Here is a 14,212-nt window from a genome sequence, read left to right as displayed (position 1 = left end):
GAAACTTATCTATCTAACTCAGATATTCAACTTGATACAGGTTTTAATTTCCTGAGTGTGACATATTTGAAATATATCAAATAACAAAGTTAGATATAGACCTCAGAGAACTGGACTCCCAAGCATTTGGACGAGTCTGTTGAAGCAATGGTTGGTATCAATCCAATCTATTCTTCCTTCCTCCAACTGCCCCTTTAGATATAAACGGAATGTACTGGCAGGATTCTCCACCTCTCCTCCATGGAGATCACGAAAACATTCCAAACAGGATTTATATCTACGCTTAACCTGGATCTCAGATACAGCCTCTTTGATCCTTGAGAGCTAGAGATAAAACGGCCTCAATTCTCCTAATTCCATGGCTGGCAGGAGTCCAGAGCCCACTGCTGGGTGTCTGGACAGTCCAGGGGGCTTACATCTCAGACCCTCTTCTGCGTCCTGAGCTTCTGCTTCCTCTGTTCCATTTTCCATCATGAGCAGGTCAATCTACACGTGAAACTCAGCCCTTCCCCTGGCTTCCACACAAACCGCCGCCCATACACATAGTCTTCATTTAAAGAGCAGGGAGTTATTGGAAGAGGTCACACCGCACAGGACACATAAAACAAGGTTTAAAAGCCCCTTCAGACATTCCTGCTTTAAAATGTCTTTGTGGGTCGGGCGTGGCGGCTCACGTCTGTAATCCCAGCACTTTGGGAGGCCGAGGTCGGCGAATCACTTGAGGTCAGGAGTTGGAGACCAGCTTGGTCAACGTGGTGAAACCTCCTCTCTACTAAAACTAGAAAAATTAGCCTGCGTGGTGGCGTGCGCCTGTAATCCCAGCTGCTCGGGAGGCTGAGGCAGGAGAATCGCTTGAACCCAGCAGGTGGAGGTTGCAGTGAGCCGAGATCATGCCACTGCATTCCAGCCTGGGCAACAGAGCAAGACTCAGTCTCAGAAAAAAAAAAAAAAAAAAAAAAAAAAAACTGCAAGAAGGAAACAGAAAGTATGTTCTTTTTTTCTCACTGTATGTTGTCTCTTCTTTTTCCTTCTCACACTTTTCTCAAGCAGTGTTTGTGGTCCTGAGATCTGGAATCTGGTGTCCTTGGGTTTGGGTAGATTCTGGCTTGATCCTTACATTCATTAAAATTTTGACATTTAATTTATCATGATTTTTTATATTAGCTTTTAAATGACAGCTTTATTGAGATATAATTCACATATCATAAATTCATCTGTTTAAAGTGTGCAATTCAGTGGTTTTTAGTATATTCATATAGTTGTACAACTATTTCCACTAATTTTAGAACATGTTAATCACCCAAAGCATTAATTTTTATTTATAAAAATATTACATTAGCCGGGCACCGTGGCTCACGCCTGTAATCCCAACACTTTGGGAGGCAGAGGCGGGTGGATCACGAGGTCAGGAGATCGAGATCATCCTGGCTAATACGGTGAAACCCCATCTCTATTAAAAATACAAAAAAAAAAAAAGATTAACAGAGCATGGTGGCGGGCGCCTGTAGTCCCAGCTACTCGGGAGGCTGAGGCAGGAGAATGACATGAACCCAGGAGGCGGAGGTTGCAGTGAGCAGAGATCCCACCACTGCACTCCAGCCCAGGCGACAGTGCAAGACTCTGTCTCAAAATAAAAATAAAAATAAAAATACATTACATATTTCTCTTGATTACTGATTTCTTTGATAGCTCCTTAAATTCTGTGCCCATGGAAAACACCTCACTCATCTCATCCTATTCGTGGTCCTTCTGGGTTCCCCTGGCGGACGAAGTTTGGAGTGTTTTCTGCCTTCATTGACTCTACTGGACAAATGGTACTTGTCAGCACAACAGGTAGAGGTAAAAGCATCTGCTGAAGAAGGAAATAGGGCACACATTTGCCTATGGCCTGCTCTGGGCCATACATTTAGTATATACATACTATTTAATTTTTATATATAGTCAGTATTGTACTGTTTTATAGATGGGAAAGCTGAGACTCTGAGAGGTTAAGCAATTTTTCCAGGGTCATACAGTAAGAGATGGAGCCAAGATTTAAAGAGAGATCTCTTTGATTCTGAATTACAAGTTCTTAGAAAGACAAACATCACATGTTCTCACTCATTTGTGGGATCTAAAAATCAAAATAATTGAACTCAGGGACATAAAAAGTAAAATGGTTACCAGAGGCTGGGAAAGGTAGTGCAGGGGAGGTGCAGGGGAGGTGGGGATGGTAAATGGGCACCAAAAAATTAGGAAAGAATAGATAAGACCTACTATTTGATAGCACAACAAGGTGACTATAATCAATAATAACTTAACTGTATATTTTAAAATAACAGAGTATATTTGGATTGTTTGTATAATTGGATTGTTTGTAACTCAATGGGTAAATGCTTAGGAAATGGATACCCCATTCTTCATTACATGGTTATTTCACATTGCATGCCTGTTTCAAAATATCTCCTGTACCTTATAAATATATACACCTACTATGTACCCACAAAAATTAAAAATTAAAAAAATTAAATCAATAAAATATAAATTATGGGTTCTTTTTTATTGCTCTACTTTTTAAGTAGTAAGAGGAAAAACCTTGGGATCAAAGAAAGGGCAGAGGAAATGACAGGTTTGTTAAAAGACTCAGTAAATTATTTTCTCTAAGTTCTCTAGTTAAATCTGAAGCCCAATGAAAGGAATGAAGGCAAATTGAGGACACAAAAAGGATGGAAGATTTCCTAGTTCTTTCTTTCTTTCTTTTTTTTTTTTTTTTGAGACGGGAGTTTCTCTCATCACCCAGGTTGGAGTACAGTGGCACAATTTTGGCTCACTATAACCTCCGCCTCCTGGGTTCAAGCAATTCTCCTGCCTCAGCCTCCTGACTAGCTGGGATTCCAGGTGCCCGCCACCACGCCCAGCTAATTTTTTGTATTTTTAGTAGAGGCCGGGTTTCGCCATGTTAGTCAGGCTGGTCTTAAACTCCTGACCTCAAGTGATCCACCCACCTTGGCTTCCCAAAGTGTTGAGATTACAGGTGTGAGCCATCAGGCCTGGCAGATTTCCTATTTCTTAAGCATACAGCTTCATAATTTGAGAAGACCAGTGTCTCTTCTTAAGACACACATTGATGCATTAAAACATTTTTCTATACCAGTTGATATTTTTAGTCCATTATCTATTATAAAATTATTCTCTTATAAACGTGTATTTCACAGTGCCTTGTAAAGGTCATGATTGCTCATCTTTCAGTTTTCATTGAAACTCAGGTGGCATATTTATCATTTCCCCCATTATGTGGTTTAAAGCTCCCTAGAATTTGAACCACCCTGTCATCCCCACTTTCAATCAAACTCCCAGATTCTGTTATAGCCACTGTCCTTTCCCCCATTATCCCAGATGAGAACCACTATCTAGAGCACCTCTGACAGTCTTTCCAGATCTAACATTCCATGGGTCTACAAATTTCTGGGACAGAAGTGAATGAGATATTAATACTGCATGTAAGCAAAGAGGCCTGTGTGTCACATGGCTGGGACTCAGGGATGCTGAGAGGATGGCGGCACAAAGCCCTGAGGGTGGATACATCCTGGGTGTACCCTTTTCCCCTGGGCTGTCAGAGAGCACATGGAAGGCCATGCCCAGGGCACAGCTGAGGAAGAACTGTGTTGGCACCTCACTGTCTTCCTGTCTTTGAGGCATGACTAATCCACAGGGAGGAGACTAAAGGTCTTCTTTTATTCACAATCAGCTTGCTCTGAACCTGCACTTAGTATACCTTCCTGGTCTCTGGAGACAATGGAAACAGGATAAACAGGTCAGACAGAAAAACTGCACAAGGGTGACTTGGCTTTCCTTTTTCTGGGTCTCACTCACCATCACCATAGGGCCTACACCACACACACATTTGCCAAACAAGCACACTTGCCACAAACATGTATGCATTGGTCTACCACCGGACCACACACTAGGGCTCCATCTGCTACTTGAATACTCTGACCTAAATTCACGTACACACTTTCTCTGTCACATTTTGTTCAAACATAAAAATATAACCTGTGCACACACCACTGACTCTTCAAAAACATACCCCATCCATAAATAAGCACACATTTCCCAAAGCTACCTCCCTCTCACTCTGTCTCTCTCTCTCACACATGCTCTGTTCACTTCTGTACACACTCGTACACATACTACAGCCAATCCTCACTCCCACAATACCCTGTTATATACATTTAGGCATTGTCCCTACCACTTTATCCATACCTCACATTTAGCTGCCACCAACAGTTTCTTTCATACACAAAAACACAAACGCACTTGTGCTCAGTCGTTTCACATAGATTTATTTCTCTTCTATAAAACTCAAACTTCTCTTACTCAAAACTGTGTTTTGGGTAACATAAGATTTTCCCCATGGACTTGTAGTCAGTTACCACACTTCCCACCTTCACCCTCATATAAACCCTGACCACTTACACATATATACACTCTACCCACCATCCTACCCACCACAGACACTTGGTTTCCATCAACCATCTTTATTCTTGCATGCACATGCATACATACACTCATGCATGTGTGCACACACACTTGCACACACACACAGCCTATGACGGCGGCCTCCACTCAGCCTTCACAGGCACACAACATGCTAAGCTATCATAAACTCCCCACCATAGCCCCGTGGACATCACACATCTTGTCCCCTCCCCACAATACCTTTCTATCTCCCTACCCCCACCTCATACACAGCATATGCAGCTCAAATATGCACACTTACTTCACCCCAAACATCTCTCCCTTTCCCTCACATATTACATTAAAAGAATGGTGAGGCTGGGCGTGGTGGCTCATGCCTGTAATCCCGGCACTTTGGGAGGCCAAGGTGGGCAGATCTCTTGAGGTCGGGAGTTCGAGACCAGCCTGGCCAACATGGTGAAACCCCGTCTCTACTAAAAATACAAAAATTAGCTGGGCATGGTGGTGGGTCCCTGTAATCCCAGCTACTCGGGAGCCTGAGGCAGGAGAATCGCTTGAACCTGGGAGGTGGAGGTTGCAGTGAGCTGAGATCACACCACTGCACTCCAGCCCGGGTGACAGAGAGAGACTCTGTCTCAAAAAAAAAAAAAAAAAAAAAAAAAAAAAAAAAGGTGAGATATATAAGAATTCCAGGGTTATTGGGGAGAATGTTTGTGCTTGCCTACACACCTACAAATAGTTTTTTTTCTCTCGTGTTGAAGGACTAACACAAGGTGTTCATTAGCAGCTGTGTTTTGAGGAATGTAAGATTTCCCCCCATGGATATGCAGTCAGTTACCACACACTTTCAGTGGTTATGCCATGTTCCTTTTGAAAAGGCCAAGGAGAGCCTAGCCACACACAAACACAGAAACATAAATCAAAGATTAACTGAAAAGTTAAGGGCTTTTTACTCTCCATTACTAGAAACCACCTCTTTGTCTTTATGCTCTGTAAGGCCTGAAACAAAAGGGAGCTGACACATCATTAATGTGTGCATGCATCTGTTATATGTCCTTGTTCTCAGAAGAGCAGAATTCAGTAACGTGCAACTTTTAAGCTGAAAAAATAAAAGTGTGTGTGTGGAGAGGGTGCATTCGCATTCTTGATTCTTAGGTTCGGAAGTAGTTTAACAATTAATTCTCACTGCCCCTAGTCCAGAAATTCTATCTGTGACAGCAGTGCTATAGTGGTGGAAATTAGACCTCCTCCTGAACATTGCCAAGGGTAGGAAGCTCTTGACTTCTCAACATCACCACTTTGATCTCTGGTGCTAAGAAAAGTTTCCAGATGTTGAAGTCAAAATGATTTCCCTAAGTGTTCATGCTATTGGCCCTGGTCCTTCCCTCTGGAATAAAATAGAACACTCTATCTGTTCCAACAAAAAAACCTACAGGGAATATTCTTTTTAATTAACTAATTCAATCACTCAACAGACATTAATTGAATTCCACTGTATGCCATGCAATATAGTGGCTACTGTAGATACATGGATGAGAAAACCGGTCAACATCTCTATTGCAAAATCTGGTAACAGTTGCTTTTCTGGGGGTACTTGGAAATAGAATTACAAAAGAGAACTTGAGTAAATGGGAAGAATTGTTCAGGTAAATTGAGAAAGAGGCATGATTGTTCAATAAACCCAGGATTTGTTAGTAATTTCTGCTCTCTTGTTGAAGTAGGAACTTGAGAGGGGGCAGAAACTGCAGGAGCAGAGAATTTGACATCAGATGAGGCCAAGAGTGTTTTGGTCCCAAGAAAACTGAATACATGCCAATGGCCTCCAAGGAAGTTAGATAGTAGGCATCTCCTATGTGTTCAGGGCAGCCCATGATCCATGGGTACCCATGATGACAGGGTCCCAAGGTAAAATGCAGAACATTCAATTAAATTTTCTTTTTCTTTGAGATGGAGTTTTGCTCTTGTTGCTCAAGCTGGAGTGCAATGGCACAATCTCAGCTCACTGCAACCTCCGTCTCCCGGGTTCAAACGGTTTTCCTGCCTCAGCCTCCCGTGTAGCTGGGATTGCAGGTGCCTTCCACCACGCTTGGCTAATTTTTTGTATTTTTAGTAGAAATGGGGTTTCACCATGCTAGCCAGGCTGGCCTCGAACTCCTGACCTCAGGTGATCCTCCTGCCTCAGCCTCCCAAAGTACTGGGATTACAGGCGTGAGCCACTGTGCCCAGCTGAACATTCAATTACATTTGAATTTAAGTAAGATAAATAATTTTTTACTATAAGTACATGCCATGCAATATATGGAACATATACTAAAATGTATCCATTGTTTGTCTAAAACTCAAATGTAACTGTGGATCCTGCATTTTAATTAGCTAAATCTGGCAAGCTTGTATTTTGCTAATAATAAGTAAGGAAGCCAGGGTTCTCCAGTTTGCCTAACAAACTGACCTTTTCAGTTGGCTAGAAAACAGATATTAAGTAAATGCAGCCAAACTGAAGAAGCCAGAGCCCTGGAGATCTGAAATGAGTTGAAAGAACAAAAGGAGAGGGTCAGAAATGGGCCTAGCAAGTGATGATGGAGCTACGGCCAGTGACATAGGGTCTATTCCTAACATAGCCAGAATCCTACAGATACTACAGTTTGGTTTTGTTGCCGAACAGAATCCATCTCAGATCCCATGCACATCTTTATTTAACATTTTGGGCAGCTACAAATGAAGTGGAAAGGAGCCGAATGCTATGGACTGTCTCTACAATGCTGACTAATTCCATTTTTGGCTTGGTGCTAGTTCACTTTGAGATTCACCTGTAATCTGAAATTTTATTTTTGCTAACTCTTGGCATAGCCAACTTGTTTGTTTGCTACCTCATTTTCATATTAAAACTTCCTTTTGGAAAACTTCAACTGCTCAGAGAAGAAAAGGATGTTTCCCATACCAAGGACTGGCTACATAATTTGTGGAACTCAGTGCAAAATGAAAATGCCACACTCTTTATTCAAGAACTGTTAAAGCCAGGCATGGTGGCTTGCATCTGTAAACCCAGCTACTCGAAATGCTGAGGCAGGAGGATCGCTTGAGTCCAGGAATTCAAGACCAGCCTGGACAACATAGTAAGACTCTCTGCCTCTAAAAAAAATGTAAAAATTGTTAAGAATTTCAAGAAGTTTCAAGAGATCTATTGCACAACATGGTAACTATAGTTAACGATAGTGTATTGCATACTCGAAAAATAGCCAAGAGAGTAGATTTGTAGTGTCTTCACCACAAAAAAAATTATTAGCATGTGAAGTAATGAATATGTTAATTAGCTTGATTTAACCATTCTATAATGTACACATATATCAAAGCATCATTTTGTATATGATAAATATGTATAATTTTTATTTGCCAATTAAATAAAATTACTTTTAACTTTTTTAAAAAATTTATTTTTTATAAATAAAAATATGAAATGCTTCATGAATTTGTGTGTCATGCTTGCTCAGACACAATGCTAATTCTCTGTATTGTTCCAATTTTAGTATATATGCTGCCAAAGTGAGCACAAAGAAAAGAAAAGAAAACAAAATAAGAATTTCCAGAAGGAGACATGAAACTGAGCATGGGGTCCATTTAAGTGCAGATTCTGTGCAGCAACATAGATCGTACTCTCACAGAGCCAACTCTGTCCATACCTCAATCACAATAGAGAGATAAATCTGTATACTTAGAGAGAGGGACTGTGATGGGAGAAGTTTGGACTCATTTCAGAACTCACAAGGACAGAAGGACCTGGGCAGAGAGGGGAATACAGGTAGGAGGGAGATGAGGTCAACTGAAACCATTGCTATAATTCTGAGATCTAGCAAGTCTTCTCCTATTTTTTTTTTTTTTTTTTTTTTTTTTTTGAGAGAGTCTCCCTCTGTCATCCAAGCAGGAGTGCAGTGATGCAATCTCGGCTCACTGTAACTTCAGCATCCTGGGTTCAAGCAATTCTCCTCCCTCAGCCTGCTGAGTAGCTGGGATTACAGGCATGTGCCATGACACCCAGCTAATTTTTGTATTTTTAGTAGAGACGGGGTTTCACCATGTCGGCCAGCCTGGTCTTGAACTCCTGACCTCAAGTGATTAGCTGGCTTTGGCCTCCCAAAGTGCTGGCATTACAGGTGTGAGCCACCACACCCAGCCTTTACATCTGATTTAAATTTTGCCTTATTGATTTCATACCGGCATTCCAACCAATTGAGATCATTTTGGATATGGAGTCTGTAATTTATGATCTTAGCTTTGAGTCACTGGCTGATCTGGTAATTCTGCCATGCACGTCTTCATACACATTTCTGTTAAAACTATCTCACAGGGCAGGGCTAGGGAGAGACTGAATCCTCCACAAGACTTGCATCTGAGTGACGCAAAGACAATAATCCTACCATTTCAGGTGTGGCTCTCTCAAACATAGAAGTGTGTAAGAAGCCATGAAAGGAACTTATTTGACAATCCTTGGGAAATGAATGATCTGAAGAATTATTTGAAATATTTTTTAGGGAAAGTGTCATAAATACAAGTATCACCATTAGAAATATTAAACTACCTAGGGAAACACTGGTAGGCATAAGATATAAATTAAGAGAAAAATAGGGGGACAAAAAAAAAAAAAAAGAATGGGCAAAGAGGAAGGAAGCAGATCAAAAAGAAGGATAGAAAGATAAGAGAGAGAGACTCTCAGTGACATCAGTTCTAAAAGTCCTGTGTCCTTGTTTTAAGATTTGTCATTTCCTGTCCCTGAATGTAAAATGAGGCTAATAGCCAGTCTTTGAAGAGCCTTTCTTGTGAGTATAATAATTGGACTTATGGGCCACATCAAATAAAAGTCAGGATTTCCTGAAACTGATCCAAACTAACTTGGAACTCTTTGAGGTTTTGTTTCTTCTTGACACAGATGGTCATGCTCTCCTATCTTATGAAAAATGGAATTAACATTCTTCCAATTTGAATGAAATACAGCCAGGAAAATCAGCTGAGAATAATCGAGAAATTATTCCTTGACTATTCCTATTAATAACCATTGTCCTCAGCAAATAATAACTACTAAGAAAGAATTGAATGGATGAAAATTTTCCTTTGAGTTTCCTCTCCTTGTATTTGGTTCTGTTTAAATGACATAGAATATGATTTTATTCTTCTCTGCTTTTTAAGAATTCTACCACAGTAGAGGGTTAAAAATAAGAGCTAATTTTATTTTACTTAAATGTCATCATTAGTAGGGGGGATGAGGACTCTCCTGTATCACAGTCACACAATTTGCTCAAGCCACGCCACCTATACAGTTTCACCATGTGCTCTCAGTTTTCCATGATGTTACTTACAATATCTCTTCTGCTTGGAATGCCCTTTTCCCCTTGCCTGCTTCCCCTAACTCTACTTGTCCTTTAAAGAATGAGTTCAAGCATCACCTCCATCAAAATATTGCTGATCATCCAGTGCATTTAAGGAATACAGATGTCCCACCTGGGTTTCTGGATGTAGTAACATCCTCTCTTTCCTCTAAACAGAGTACTAAAGACAGAAACTTGGCTGGGCGCAGTGGCTCATGACTGTAATCCCAGCACTTTGGGAGGCCGAGGCGGGCAGATCACCTGAGGTCAGGAGTTCAAGACCAACCTGGACAACTCCTGATCTCTTTTCACCATCAAGAGATGGTGAAACCCCATCTCTACTAAAAATAAATATAAAGAAATTAGCCAGGCGTGGTGGCGGGTGCCTATAGTCATAGCTACTCAGGAGGCTGAGGGAAGAGAATTGCTTGAATCCGGGAGGTGGAGATTGCAGTGAACTGAGATCATGCCACTGCTTTCCAGCCTGGGTGACAGAGTGAGGCTCTGTCTCAAAACCAAACCAAAACAAAACAAAAATAAATAAGTAAAGGCAGAATCTGATTCTAGGTCATTACTATATCATTCATCATTCATACTTATCATACTTAACATAGCATCTGGCATGTTATGGGTGCTCAGGAAATGTTTTGTGTAAAGAGAAGGAACAGGAAGAAGAGAAGAGAGGAAAGAAGAAAGAGAAAGAGACAGGAATAGATTATAAAATATTATCCTTTGAAATGGCTTTTATAGTTTATTGTCTGAAAACTAGTAGGCAATCTTTAAAAGACTTTTCTAGTCTTATAATTCTCATCTATCTTTTTATTTACAGGTTTTCATCTACCTATATAATGACTCATGATTCAAAGAGAAGACAGATGACCATTTGGCAGAGCTGCATTGCAGATATTCAATGAATGCCATCCTGATAGTTTAACAAAATCTGATGAATGCCATCCTGATGAATGTCATCCTCATAGTTTAACAAAATCTTCAAGTTTCTGATGAATGTTCAAGTGTGCTTTGCAATGATATTTATAACCAAAGTGTGTTATCACCAAAAAGAGTGTGCTGATTTTGGTAGTTCAAAACAACATAAGATAAATTTTAAAATATACAATGAAGAAATTGAGATTGACAAATCAATTATCCATCAGAGGGAATTTGGCATATAATAACTTTCCAAGGAGTAGTTTCAACCAAAGGCCAAAGGCATGCTACCCAAGAAATCAGCATTTCTCAGCCTCTCTAGCAACCTACTTTCATTGTAGCATGCACTATGTTAGAAGGTGGTGCTCAAAAGAAGAGATGGAAGCATCTTTAGAATAGTTTGCTGTGACTCCAGAGAAATAGCAAAATTATTCTCTAACAAGAGTTTTGGGAACCTTTTTAAAAACACGTCTGCACATTTTCCCTAAATGTTTCTCCAATGGTGTAAAAATATAGGAATTCCTAATAAGAACCCAGAGTGACACTGTCTTTCATTTCCTGTTCAATCATAAGACCAGAGAATTTTTTTTCTGGATTCCACATGTGGAGGTTGGGATAAAATTCAGTTGTAACATCTATGCCTTCAACGTCATGGAAATGCCTTTGAAATAAATGTGTTTATATGCTGAAAACTTAAAGGTCCTTTGGGAAAAACTCCAGGAAAAGAAACACCCAGGGACACTTCCCCGTCCCAGTTAATACCTAAGTACATGCCTTTGATGTCTCAGAGTAAGGAAGACAGTGTATGTCCGGGATTAATCTCTCTCCTAAAGACAACATGTGCATTTACAAACTTCCTACCTGACATTTCTGCTGGAATGGCCCATCAAACCCTGTACTTTAAAAACTAAAGTCCCAAGACCAGGCACAGTGGCTCACACCTGTAATCCCAGCACTTCGGGAGGCCAAGGCAGGAGGATTGCTTGAGCCCAGGAGTTCAAGACCAGCTTGGGCAACAACCTGATGTGGTGTCTCATGCCTGCAGTCCCAGGTATTTGGGAGGCTGAGGTGGGAAGATCTCCTGAGCCCAGATTGAGGCTGCAGTGAGCTGTGATTGTGCCACCACACTCCAGCCTGAGTGAGAAAGTAAGACCCTCTCTCAAAAAAAAGAGTAAAGTCCCAATTCCAAATTCTCATTCCTAAAAATCATTCACCTTTTCGGGCTTTCTTCTGTCAATGGTGCCCCTTAAGAAATGGTCAAAGAGGGTATTTCCCAGGCCTGGGGAAGGCCCAGTGAGCAGGGGCTTACTTGGGGCAGAAGTTTCTGAGATGCAAGTAGAGACAAAGACACTAATGACACCAGAGAGTTAGCTGATGAAATCAGGCCCATGATGAGGTAGACGGGGTAAAATTCAGAGTACAAGTGGCTCTAGTTTTAGATTAGCTTTAGGTAAGAGGATTAGCTTTAGATGAGAGGAAAGAGAAAAAGATATGAACAGATGAAGGTAATTTTGCATACTGGAGTTGAGGAACAGAGACTTAAGGTAATTACTCATCAATACTTTTTATTTTCTTTGTAAGGTGTTAAATGAGGCCATCTTAGAAGAGGAGGTAGAATGGGATACAGAGGAACTAGGGAGTTGAAAGAGAATGAAGGAGTTCATTGCTATGGGAGAATAGGAGAGAGAAATGACCAGGGACCTGCTTCATGGAAGGTCCAACTGTTTTTCCAGTTGGGTTAGATGAAGGGTTGAGGGGACAAAAGAATAGACAGTTTTGTCAACACAGTAATTGAGTTGAAGAGCCAAGAATTTAGATTGGATAGGGGAGAGTTACATGGGCTGGAAGAAAACGGAAAAATCAAAGGAAGGTCTTGTTAAGATCCAAGAGTAAATCTAGAAGCAGAAAGGAGTGAGAGAAACGGAAAGTTGAAGTAAGAGAATAGGGTACTAGAATTTAAGCTTCTGGAGGTGGAGTAATTTGAGGCAACCAATGAGATCCAAGAATCGTCCAAGAATGGGGGTGACTAAAGTTACATGGAGGTCATAGGGTTGAGAAGGTCAAGGAGCTGTTGGATGGGTTATGTACATGGACATTCTGGTCACTTATGGTGATTGTGGGACCGGAGGTGGATCGGGGCCAGGACAATGGTAGTAGGTCAAGGAAGAGGGCTGTGGTTTAATGTGGCAGCCTGAAATTCAACAGAAGAAAGGTTTTTGCTTGAGGGCATAGGAGCAAGGGTTTGTAGAAGGCATTGGGATGTAAGATGAATGCTCATCTTGTTTCTGGCCCTGTGGTAGATGGAGTATGGAAAGGGCAGTGGGGGAAATAATGTCTTCAGGGGAGAACTTGCATCAGTTATGTCAGGAAAAAGAGGTTGAAGATATAGAGGACTTCAGGTGTCACAGAATGAATGGTTCAAAAGTGGGAAGCTAGCCAGGTGTGGTGGGTCACACCTGTAATCCCAGCACTTTGGGAGGCTGAGGCCAGCCGATCACCTGAGGTCAGGAGTTCGAGACCCGCCTGGCCAACATGACGAAACCTCATCTCTACTAAAAATGCAAAAATTTGCTGGGCATAGTGGTGTGTGCCTGTAATTCCAGCTACCCAGGAGGCTGAGGCAGGAGAATCACTGGAACCCAGGAGGTGGAGGCTACAGTGAGCTGAGGTCACGCCACTGAGCTACACCCTGGGTGACAGAGTGAGAGACTCACTTACTCATTCAAAAAAAAAAAAAAAAGGTGGAAGGTTGCTCTTAGAAGTGGACAGAGAGGATGTGGACTACTTCCTCTAGGGAACTTTTCCCAATCAATCCCATCTTTATCTATCCCTTATCCTTTACACTGGTAAAAATTAATGTCTTTAAATGCAGAAGCCAAAGGGCATCCCTCGGTATTCAGGTTGCCTGAGTCATTGTAGAATGCAGCCATCCACGCATCCTTCTAGATTCTGATGAGGTTATGAAACTCCCTGACTTCAGACCTTGTGAATACCCCAGCTTTCCTCAGCTTGTCCAGCAAGTTGAAGCTAATCAGGAGTGGGCAGTGATTGCATGCTCTGACTGCTGAGAAGCCTTTGTAATCTTAACACAACCTGATTCTTGCTTTTTTTTTTTTTTTTTTTTTTGGCATGGCAGAGTAAACCAAAGCCAGAGGAATCCTTACCAACAGGTTCTGTGCTATATTCTTTCTGAGTATTCAGGCTCTGGCAACCAGAAGCAAGTATACTCTTAGGATTTAGATATGAGGTCAAAGCCAGCGCAGTTCTTTGGCCTTTTCCTCCAAGAAATCCTCTCCATTAGGTACCCCAAGTCCTGGCAGAGCCAAGTGATCACGGATAGAAGTTTCATATACTGTTCACAGCAGCAGACTGAGCTAAAGGCTGTGATGCAGAAGTTCCAGGGGATGGCTGGGTCATGGTCATCAAGACAATGATGCAAAGATGGTCAGGAATCCCATCATTCCACGGAT

The 14,212-nt window shown here is 41.4% G+C and overlaps 1 non-coding gene across 1 annotated transcript; it reads right to left on the bottom strand.

Moving 5' to 3' along the window:
- Positions 1 to 7,901: 7,901 nt before the first annotated feature.
- On the bottom strand, positions 7,902 to 8,006 carry LOC115894148. The gene has a single exon (XR_004054182.1). It is a non-coding gene; the product is annotated as a U6 spliceosomal RNA (small nuclear RNA).
- Positions 8,007 to 14,212: the final 6,206 nt, after the last annotated feature.

This window comes from Rhinopithecus roxellana, chromosome 16, assembly GCF_007565055.1.
Source record: "Rhinopithecus roxellana isolate Shanxi Qingling chromosome 16, ASM756505v1, whole genome shotgun sequence".
In the NCBI taxonomy this organism is placed as follows: Eukaryota; Metazoa; Chordata; class Mammalia; order Primates; family Cercopithecidae; genus Rhinopithecus; species Rhinopithecus roxellana.
Note: the sequence above shows the minus strand (reverse complement) of the source record. Positions and strands in the feature narration are given on the sequence as shown.